General features: G+C 38.5%; 2 pseudogenes; one reads left to right on the forward strand and one right to left on the reverse strand.

Moving 5' to 3' along the window:
* Positions 1-4: 4 nt before the first annotated feature.
* Positions 5-1,291, reverse strand: LOC135430126 (cytochrome c oxidase subunit 1-like; annotated as a pseudogene).
* Positions 1,292-1,404: 113 nt separating this feature from the next.
* LOC135430125 (cytochrome c oxidase subunit 1-like) lies at positions 1,405-2,049 on the forward strand (annotated as a pseudogene).
* The last annotated feature ends 10,049 nt before the right edge of the window (positions 2,050-12,098 follow it).

Below are 12,098 nucleotides of genomic sequence, written 5' to 3' on the forward strand. Positions count from 1 at the left end.
CTAGTCCAAGGAAATGTTGGGGGAAAAAAGTAAGATTTACTCCAATAAATATAACATTAAATTTACTTTTTAATCATTTATTATTTATAGTTAAATCAGTAAATAAAGGGTATTAATGAACAAATCCTGCTTTAATAGCAAATACAGCTCCTATTGATAAAACATAGTGAAAGTGAGCAACAACATAGTATGTGTCATGTAAAATAATATCTACTGATGAGTTTGCTAATACAACTCCAGTTAATCCTCCAACTGTAAATAAAAATACAAATCCTAAAGCTCATAAAATAGCTGGAGAGTAAGAAAGTTGTGTACCATGTAAAGTAGCAAGTCAACTAAAAATTTTAATACCTGTTGGTACAGCAATAATTATTGTTGCTGATGTGAAGTAAGCTCGAGTGTCTACGTCTATTCCAACTGTAAATATATGATGTGCTCATACAATAAATCCTAATAATCCAATTGCTAATATTGCATAAATTATTCCTAAAGACCCAAAAGTTTCCTTTTTACCTGATTCTTGACTAATAATATGAGAAATTATTCCAAATCCAGGTAAAATTAAAATATAAACTTCTGGGTGACCAAAAAATCAAAATAAGTGTTGATATAAAATTGGATCCCCTCCACCAGCCGGGTCAAAAAATGAGGTGTTAAGATTTCGGTCTGTTAATAATATAGTGATAGCTCCGGCTAAAACAGGTAAGGATAAAAGTAATAATAAAGCTGTAATTACAACTGATCAAACAAATAAAGGTATTCGGTCTAAAGTAATTCCTGAAGATCGTATATTAATTACAGTTGTAATGAAATTTACAGCTCCTAAAATTGAAGAGATTCCAGCTAAATGTAAAGAAAAAATAGCTAGATCAACAGAAGCTCCTCCATGAGCAATTCCTGCCGATAATGGGGGGTATACGGTTCATCCTGTCCCAGCTCCGTTTTCAACTATTCTTCTAACTAAAAGTAAGGATAAAGCAGGAGGTAATAGTCAAAATCTTATATTGTTTATTCGAGGGAAAGCTATATCAGGAGCTCCTAACATTAAAGGTACAAGTCAATTACCGAATCCTCCAATTATAATTGGTATAACTATGAAAAAAATTATAACAAAAGCATGAGCAGTAACAATAACATTATAAATTTGATCATCTCCAATTAAAGCTCCTGGGTGACCTAATTCAGCTCGAATTAAAATTCTTAAAGATGTTCCTACTATTCTGCTCAAGCACCGAAGATAAAATATAATGTTCCAATATCTTTATGATTTGTTGAGAATAACCATTGTCGCGATATTAAGTGGTTGAAGTTAGGCGATAGATTGTAAATATATTTATAAGAAGAAAATTTCTTATAAATAGATTTACAATCTATCGCCTACCTTCAACCACTTAATTGCGACAATGATTATTCTCAACAAATCATAAAGATATTGGAACATTATATTTTATTTTTGGTGCTTGAGCAGAAATAGTAGGAACATCTTTAAGAATTTTAATTCGAGCTTGATTAGGCCACCCAGGAGCTTTAACTGGAGATGATCAAATTTATAAGGTTATTGTTACTGCCCATGCTTTTATTATAATTTTTTTCATGGTTATACGAATTATAATTGGAGGATTTGGTAATTGACTTGTACCTTTAATGCTAGGAGCCCCAGATATAGCTTTCCCTCGAATAAACAATATAGGATTTTGACTATTGCCTCCTGCTTTATCTTTACTTTTACTCAGTAGAATAGTTGAAAACGGAGCTGGAGCAGGATGAACGGTATACCCTCCATTATCCGCAGGAATTGCTCACGGAGGAGCTTCTGTTGATTTAGCTATTTTTTCTTTACATTTAGCTGGGATCTCTTCAATTTTAGGATCTGTAAATTTCATTACAACTGTAATTAACATGCGATCTTCAGGAATTACAGCTTTATTATTACTTTTATCTCTACATGTTTTAGCTGGAGCTATCACCATATTATTAACAGACCGAAATCTTAATACCTCATTTTTTGACTCAGCTGGTAGAGGAGACCCAATTTTATACCAATATTAATTCTGATTTTTTGGTCACAGCTTACATTTGAATTTTACCTGGATTCGGGATAATTTCTTATATTATTAGTCAAGAATCAGGTAAAAAGGAAACTTTTGGGTCTTTAGGAATAATGTACGCAATGTTAGCAATTGGATTATAAGTATTTATTGTATGAGAACAAATATATTTACAGTTGGGAGGTTATTTAATATCCGCGAACAATAATTATTGCAGTACCAACAGGTATCAAAATTTTCAGTTGACTTGCTACCCTACATGGAACACAACTTTCTTACTCCCCAGCTATTTTATGAGCTTTAGGGTTCGTATTTTTATTCTCAGTTGGAGGATAAACTGGGGTTGTAATAGCAAACTCATCAGTAGATATTATTTTACATGACACATATTATGTTGTTGCTCACTTTCACTATGTGTTTTCAATAGGAGCTGTATTTGCTATTAAAGCAGGATTTGTTCATTAATACCCTTTATTTACTGATTTAACTATAAATAATAAATGATTAAAAAGTAAATTTAATGTTATATTTATTGGAGTAAATCTTACCTTTTTCCCTCAACATTTCCTTAGATTAGCCGGGATACCTCGTCGTTATTCTAATTACCCAGACGCTGACACAACATGAAATGTAATTTAAACAATTGGTTCATCTATTTTTTTATTAAGAATCTTATTTTTTTTTCTATAATTTTTGAGAAAGTTTAGTTTTTCAACGTCAGGTTATTTACCCAATTCAATTAAATTTCAATTTTTCAATTGACTGATACCAAAATACTCCTGCTTCTGAACATAGATATTCTGAATTACCTTTATTAACTAATTAATTTCTAATATGTCAGATTAGTGCAATGGATTTAAGCTCCATTTATAAAGGATATTCGCAGCAGAACGTCAATTGATTTGGTATTAAACAAATAATATAATCTTACACTGCACTTACATTGTCACTTTAAAATACTTTGTAAATATTCTTAAAATTATTACAAATCGAGGTAATAATTTTATTTCGCGTTATTATAAAGCAAGTCGGCTCAATAATAACAAAGCTGTTTAGTGCAGTTCAGTGCCAAATACAACCATTCCCGCGCTCGAAAAAAGGCCTCAACTAAGTACACACACACACACACTCACACATTGCAGTTCGATGCCTCTGAGCTAGCAATACATACATACATAAACGTGTTCGAAACTAGCTATAATCGGCTCTGCGCTTTGCCGCCGTTTGAGTTTTGCTGTTTGTCAAGGGCATCCAGTGCACTTTCGCGCGAATCTTTTTTTTTTATTAATGTTGGCGGCAATATTAAGTCACAGTGAGCAGTCGATAGAATGAACCTACCAACAAGTTCGCCTTCTACGGGCAGAGGTGAAATGGAACCAAGCGAAATAGACTTCTGTAAGGCTAAGTGTGCATCAGTTAAGCGTCAGCTCGCAGCTATGAACACATATTTGAGCGCTGACGACATGGAAAGCTTCGATGAAACCGATATAATGGTTCGACTGGATTTGGTGGACCACATGAAGTCAGCATTTGAGAACTCCCAGTCCAGGCTCGAAAATCTCGACCTGCTAGAGTTAGCATCAGACGCCCGTGCCGAATTTACTCAGCTATACTGGGACGTTAAAGCGAAGCTTCACTCGTCATCTGCATTCTGTAAACAAGGCACGCATAACCTGCCCAAGCTCTACTACAATCCACGACTACATTGAGGAGACAAATACAATGTCACAATCGCATAGCCGTAAGTCTCTTTTACCCGAGTTGCAGCTACCCAGGTTCAGCGGTACCTACGAGGATTGCCCTGATTTCTATGCCATGTAAAACACAGTCATCGGAAACATTTAAGATCTGAGTAAGATTGAAAAACTGCAACATCTACGCGCTTGCCTAGATGGCGCTGCTGTCGACACGATCAGGTCATTGGAGTCTACCGACGCTAATTACGACAAGGCCTTGGAATTGCTTTTATGCGATTTGATAAAAAATTATTGTACTTTCAGAGCTACGTACGAACTATATTCGGGATATCAGGTGCCGAGAAGGGGTCTGCAGGCAGCTTACGCGAGCTGAGTGATAAAATCAACGCACATCTTCGAGCACTCAGCACCATGGCATCAGCCCAGGAGCATGCTGACGGACTGCTCATCCACATCATTGGCCGCAACCTTGATCAGGGCACTCAAGAGAAATGGGAAGAGGCACTTTCAGTAGATAAATTGACTACGTGGAAGGCTATGTCAGCATATCTGGAAAAGAGATGTCGCATGTTGAAAAACTTGAAGAGCATACACCTAGCCTGCAGGTAGGCAAAACTTATCCAAAATACGCAGGCTGCTAGAGATATGCCTTCTCATATTCCGCCTACGCTGCCTCAAACCTCATCAACTCTCATTTCGACTATCTCCGATCTCGCACCTGAAGTCCTGAACGCCAAGCATGCAGAGTACGTGTTGCTCCCCTCTGCTATCGTATACGCCAAGAGCCGCTCTGGAGCATACATATAACGCGCATTGCTGGATTCTGCTTCTCAGCTCAACTTTATTACCAGCAGATTCGCCAAAACTCTTCAGCTGACAACTCAACATTCGAACGTCTCGATTTCAGGAATTGGCGAAGCAGCTTTGACCTCTAACTTGTCTGCTGATGTTCCTGCTCAGTCGAATGACAGAAAATTCAGCACAGTATTTTCCGCCGTCATAACGCGTACAATAACAGAATATCACCCTCATTTTGAAATCGACGTTGCCGGTTGGAAAATTCCCAAAAACATCAAACTCGCTGACCCATCGTTCTTTAAGAGCCAGCGGATCGATCTACTACTTGGTGCTGGCCTATTTTTCGAACTCATTTGTGTTGGTCAGATTCGCATTGAGAATAACTTGCCGAGACTACAGAAGACGAAACTCGGGTAGATCGTCTCTGGCGGACTTTCGCGTAAAATTGCTTTAGCTGTTCTTAACAATGAGGCGAACCCATGCCCAGCAGAGGATTCACTCTCGTGCACTGTCACTGTCCTTTTGAGAGGTCGACAATTGCTGTGGCTCCACACCCATTCCTTCTGATGAAGACGCTCTCTGTGAGAAATTATTTGTGCAAGGCTGCACACGCCTCATCTCGCGCCAATATTCCGTGCGCCTGCCTGCAAAAACAAACTTCGATGCCTTGGGTGATTCTTATCAAGCTTAGCAGGAATCACCAACTAAAGAATAAATATTCTGCGTTCAGGCATGAATATATAAGTCTGGGGCATATGTCGCTTGTCACTAACAAGCAAACTAAACCTCAGTTTTATTTGACGGATCTGCTAGGTCGACATCAGGTGCATCCCTTAATGATTTGCTACTAGCTGGTCCATCCATTCAGCCGAAGACCTTCAACACCCTGGTTAGATTTCGTCTTTTCAAGGTTGCAGTCTGCGGTGACATCTGCAAAATGTATCGTTGCGTGCGCATAGCACCTCCAGACCAGTTCCTGCAATGCATATTATGGCGCGAAAATCCACATTACCGGATTAAAATATACTCTTTGGATACGGTTACATACGGAACTAAGCCTACTGCGCTTTTTGCCATCCGTATGATGCAATAGCTTACCTGCGACGAGGAGCACAATTTCCCACTCGCTGCCAAGATCATCCGCCGGGACTTCTATGTCGACAATTTGATCTCTGGAGGTGATTCCATCGAGGAAGCCAGTTAAATTCGACATCAAGTAAAGCAGCTGTTAGCAAAAGGCCATTTTCCAATACGGAAATGGTGCTCGAATGAGCCTGCCGCTCTCGAGGGTGAATCGGAGTCCGATAGGGAAAAACTGATGGAGTTCCACGACTGGCGACAAAGGCGAAATACGAAACGAATCATTTGATCAACAATAGCCAGACTCTACAATCCGCTGGGATTAATCTCACCTATCAATACCAAACTGAAGATTTTTCTTCAAGCACTTTGGAAGGAGAAGGTCAACTGCGTCGAAAGCCTTCTGCAGTCATTGCATTCAGTTTGGGTTCAGCTCACTTCGCAACTCTCATTTGTTCGTAGTCTGAAATTTGCACGATTTGCTATGACACCTCTAGCAAATTATGAAATACATGGCTTTTGCGACGCAAGCATTACTGCATAAGGCGCTTGCATCTATATAAGATCTGCGGTGTGAGGAGTTGTCGCATCGCATCTGCTGTATTCCAAATGCAGTGTGGCACCCATTAAAACACTTACGATCACGAAGCATGAACTTTAGGCAGCGCTCTTACTTTCGGAACTAATCTAAAACGTAGCTGCGGACATTCAGTTAAAATGCAAATATCATTGTTATGAATACGAGAAACGCCTTCTAACTTTAATATTTTCGTGTCCAACATAGTATCAAAAATCCAGGAACGCATTAAAGTCATGACCTGGCATCATGTACCGTCCCAGCTGAACCCTGCTGACATTTTATCACGTGGATGCACGCCGCTGGAACTCATAGAATCGCAGCTTTGGCACAACGGACCGCTCCAGCAGCTCAGAATGGCCTGAAGACAGTGCTTATCAACTGGAGCTTCCAGAGCGTCGCCACAATATATTGGTCCTATCAGTTCATAAGGGATTTGACCGCATCGTGCAAATTTAAAAATTCATTTGGAAAGCTCCAGCGTATTTTCGCATAAAATTTTTCGATTTATTATGAAAATTCAAACGAACTCACCTCGGTCCAAAATTTTTTTACTCTGGACGAAATTAAACAAGGAACACATCTACTCATTAAAAGTATCCAGACTACACATTTCATTGAGGATTACAAGACACTCCGCTCCAACAAGCCGATGCACTTAAAAGCGAACTCCGATCTCTGCATCCCATATTTGATCCCAAAAGACTCATGCGCATTGGTGGTTGAATACGAAGCCAAGCACCCTATAATCTTACCCAAACAGCATCCAGTAACCTGCGCATTATCACATTTCTGCATGCTGGCCCGCAGTTTCTGCTTGCGACCTTGCGACAACGGTACTGGCCCATTGAGGACTTAAGGTCGTTTCTAGAGTCGTGAATCACTTGGCACTTTATTCCGCCACGATCGCCACATTTTGGAGGCCTATGGGAAGCCGCAGTGAAGCCAGCCAACACCGCTCTGTCCCATTGCGGAAAATCCAAGCAACTAGGAGGTACTTACGCCTGGCCACTTTTTCTGGGGCATCTCCAACGCATCTATTGACGAGCGCGACTTGACGCATCTGAACATCGATCGTCTTAGCCGCTGGCACCGTGTTTGTCACATGCAGCTGACCTTGTGGAAGAAGTGGAGCATCGCTTACCTCTCACCTCTGCAGGAGCGTGGAAAGTTGCGTGCTCCCAAGAGAAACCTTCAGCCTGGCGACATCGTGCTTCTCAAGGAGAACAACATTCCCCCTCTGAAATGACCTTTCGGACGAGTCGACAGAACAATATATGGAGATGACGGTGTCGTGCGAGTGGCCATCATTCAAACTGCAAGCGGACTGGTCAAGAGATATATCACAAAGATCGCCGTTCTGCCTATCGAGACCACTTCGGTTGACAGCCTTCGACTTCCAACGGGGGGAGCATGTTCGCAGCAAAACCTCAATTGATTTAGTATTAAACAAATAATATCATGTTACACGGCACTTACATTGTTACTTTAGAATACTTTGTAAATATTCTTAAAACTTACATTACCAATCATCAATGTACTTTACCATCACTATTCTTCTAAAAACAGCAGCTTAAATTACACGCACAGAACTAAATCTCGGGTCTTATCTGTTTTAAATAATTAATAGTAAAAGTTAAATAGATATAAGGCCGTGGTGGTATGCAAAGCAGCATCTTCTCGAAACAAAGGATTTTTACTTTTATCAGAAAATTAATGTCAACATGAGCTTATTTAGGCCTTCAAGATAGCGCTTCTCTTTTAATAGAACAATTAATTTTTTTTTGACCACGCTTTAATGATTTTAGTAATAATTACTGTTTTAGTCGGATATCTTATATATATATTATTTTTTAATAATTACATGGTCAATTTATTGAAATAATTTGAACAATTTTACCAGCTATTATTTTATTATTTATCGCATTTCCTTCTTTACGATTATTATACTTACCTGATGAAATTAATGAACCCCCAGTAACTTTAAAAAGAACAAGTCATCAATGATACCGAAGTTATGAATATTCAGACTTTATTAATTTGACTCATATATAATTCCAACAAATGAAATTGCAAATGACGGATTTCGTTTATTATATGTAGATAACCGAATTGTTTTTCCTATAAATTCTCAAATTCGAATTTTAGTCACTGCCGCCGATAATGACACCTAACTTTACGTAGATGTTAAATTGTACTCTTATACTTTCAGTTACTGTACCAAGTCCAAGACTGAAAGCTAGTGGACGTAAATTTGATGATGAATGCTGATATCATCAAAATGGGGAGAATGTTTGGACTACAGCTAAGAGCAATCGCGCTGGCCGCTAAGAGCGAAGGACGAAAATGCATCAGTGCTTAGATCAGCCGCATTGCGTAATGTCTTATCAGTCAATGGATCAGCCGCTTTCACGGTTGAATATAGTGGCTCTCTCATGCGCTCGACCATTAAGTGCTATTACTATAGTCATCTTACTCTCTTGTATTTGTAATTCTATCGAGCTTTTGAATTTGATAGCTTAGTAACAGCGGACTTTGCGACACATGTTGAAGTCTGTGAGCGTTAGTCCAGGTCACCTGACGTATGCTCTGTATAGTTCCGATTAATAATTATAATATTTAGGCTAAGTTCAATAAAAGTTGAAATCTTTCATGTGACCAACCGTCTGGGACTATTTCTAATCTCAACATTACCAACAATCGTGCAAATCCCTCAAAGTCGACTCGGTTGGTAACCACGTCGTAGGCCGCATCATATCTACGGGCAGTTTGGGGCTCTGCCCATGGATCAGCCGATATCCAACACAATATATATCAGCATTTAATTTCGCCGTTCCTCTTAAAATATAAATTAAAATTAATGTTCTCCATTAATCGTTTCAAATCATTTGTGATCCTAAATTTTAGACTCACGAGTTTAATGGTTAAAATGCGATTACACCCTTTCCCTGTCACCCTTCAGATCCTTTCGATACAATGACCTGTCATAAAAATAATTTTGACTTCCGACCTAGTCTCTATTCGGTATCAGAATACCAGAGACCTTATTTATAACCTTAAAAATCTTTTTATATTTCCTTTGAGTCGGATATAATTGCATTCTCTGCAAGATGGTTAAATTCAACAATATCATATTGTGACGTTTTTTCGATCAACTTTTTAAGCACAGACATGATCGATCGTTTTGAGGTGGTGGTGAAAAAATAACCGTAAAGGGGTCTCTGCATTCTAAGCCTTGTTTTGCTCAGCTTATTAATACTGAGATTGATTCTGACATTCAAGTTTAATTGAATTAAGTGGCTTAGATAAGTCTCTAGTAATGTGCGCGATAACGACCTACTTATCCACTGAATGCTAGATCTTTCGTTGATTCAAATCATTTGAATTATATTTATTTACGATTTGAGTATAACTTTAAATTAGCGCGTGTAATTTAAGAATAATATTTTATAAATATTTATAGTAATTTAAAATTTATATTATTTTACAATGTTGCTTATGTAAAATTAGTACATAGGCTAAAAGGTGTAACTGAAGCATTTATAAAAAAATTCATTAAATTAATGTTGTTATATATGTAATTATAAAAAAATATAAGTAGCGTGAGAATTTCTATTTGTATCAAAACGTGGTGGTAGGAAAGTGAGTATTTTCCAACACACATACTTCAAATGTACTAAGAAGAAGCAGTAATCGATTTATTCTGGAGCCTGTGCTTACACAAGAAGTGTATCTACCCGTCGCTAACTAACCACCAATGAAGTTGGCACTAACTCCGTTACCAGAACAAAAAACCATATTTACCACACACTTAGAATAGTACATTTGTAACCATAATTCTGAAAATATACACAGACGATATGTAACTTCATAGTGAACCCAACGTGTTTTTTCTACGAGGGAATAGCCCCCTATAAGAGCAGCAATTCGCCCAACGTTCATCAACTGGCTGCGCTGCGGACGCCCTACTTCAACATTTGGTCCTTCGAGCCGGATAGAACTTTCTTCTATAAATTATCACACATAATTTAAACGGAGTATCCAGCGGTGGACCGGCAGGAGAAGCAATCAAACAAACATATGTTTTACATATTTTTTCCGTTTCACACTTTCCGTGATTAAACCGAGTGACATTTTGCCTCCATAAAAATCAAACACAAATATATAATCCGTGGCCTATAAATTAAAACATAAATTAAAACCAAAAAGTTCGCCATATTGGTGTCTGTACAAACATGTGTACAAATGCATAACCAAGTTCGACCGATCGCCAACTTATGTATGCAAGTACATCAATACATACCTGCACACATAGGCTGTCGTTCCGTCCAACATATAATAAGTGTATGTGCTTCTCCATATTATACTTAAGAAAATATTCACATACCTAAATAAATAAAAATAAACACAATTCCGATTCGATTTGCATTCAATTAATTAAAAACAGAATTACTGCATATTCACCTCCAGGTATATACAGATATACACATCACATTATATGTGTAGGGAGTTTTTATTTATTTCCACGACATTTTTAGAAGAATTTATATTATTTTTCACAATTTAATTGGCAAGTGCAAAAAGTAAACAAGCACCAGGGCTACGAGCTCAATGTAAAATATTAAGATCGTTTTTCGATAAACTGAGTCTGAGCCTGATAAACACATTTATATTTATTTTCTATATTTCCACTTTTCCATTACGCTTTATTCTTATAACAAATTATAAACAATAATTATATGTTAAGAAGTTTTCACTGAGCTGCGTTTGCGTAATAAATCAAAACATATATGCTATTTTTTCTTTATTATAACTGTTGCCCTATTTAGCTTTTTTAATAACTTTCACAAATAGAAATAAAAAACTTTATTTTCTTTATTGTGTTCCAATTTATTTATATATTTATTTTAAGTTGCGATAAGCAGGCAGACCCGAATTGGTCTGTGCTTATTATTTAAGAACAAGGTAATGTTAGGGGAGTAAATGATCGTTACAGCGAAGAGCGCCAGCTTAATGTAAATAATCTTAAGAGCGAAATTTAAGAAGTTGCTTCGCAGAGCAAGTATTAGAAGATAAGAAGACGATGCTGCTCTTATTAGTGGCGGGGTCGGTTCAGCTGTTTTGGCTGCGTAGCCAGACATTCTCCCCCCGTTGAAAAGCATGGGCTTTCAACTGAGTCCTTGATGGGCAGTAGGCACAGCTTGATTGCAGCTCTCCTTATCTCTCCTGTTGCGGTGCGCAAGATGGCTACGCGAGCGACTCCATCATTTCCCACGATTAGCTCCGTGATCCTCGCCAGTGGCCACATTAGAGGCGGCAGATTTTCATCCTTTACGAAGACTAGGTCGTTGACACATAGGGCTGGTTTCGGTGTACGCCATTTGGAGCGCTACTGATGCAGCGTTAAATATTCTTCACGCCAGCTGGACCAAAACAGTTGTTGGAGGTGTGTTACTCGTTGCCAAACATTCAGACGATTGAGTTGAAGGTGCGTAACATCAGGCTCAACGAACGGAGAGCTGGGTCCACCAATCAAGAAATGAGCTGGAATGCGCACATCTAGGTCTGCTGGATCTTCTGAAAGAGGAAACAATGGCCTGGAGTTAATTATCGATGCTATGTGTCAGACTAGGGTGCGAACGCAAGAGCCGCCAGCACGATAAAAATTATGCTTCGCTGTCTTCACTGATGCTTCTCAAAGGCCGCCAAAATGCGGAGAACGATGGGGAATACACTTCCAATCAAAGGATTTAATATGATCGCGATTATGAAAAGACGCTTGAGTCCCAGAAGCTCGTTCTTGGAGCCGACAAAGTTTGTAGCGTTATCCGACCATATCTGAGATGGCTTGCCTCGAGTCGATATAAACCTCTTGAGCGCATTCAAGAATGAAGCCGT

The sequence above is a fragment of the Drosophila montana genome, unplaced genomic scaffold (genome assembly GCF_035044405.1).
Source record: "Drosophila montana isolate Dmon_TW-CO22-7 unplaced genomic scaffold, ASM3504440v1 contig_2949_1, whole genome shotgun sequence".
NCBI classification, from domain to species: Eukaryota; Metazoa; Arthropoda; class Insecta; order Diptera; family Drosophilidae; genus Drosophila; species Drosophila montana.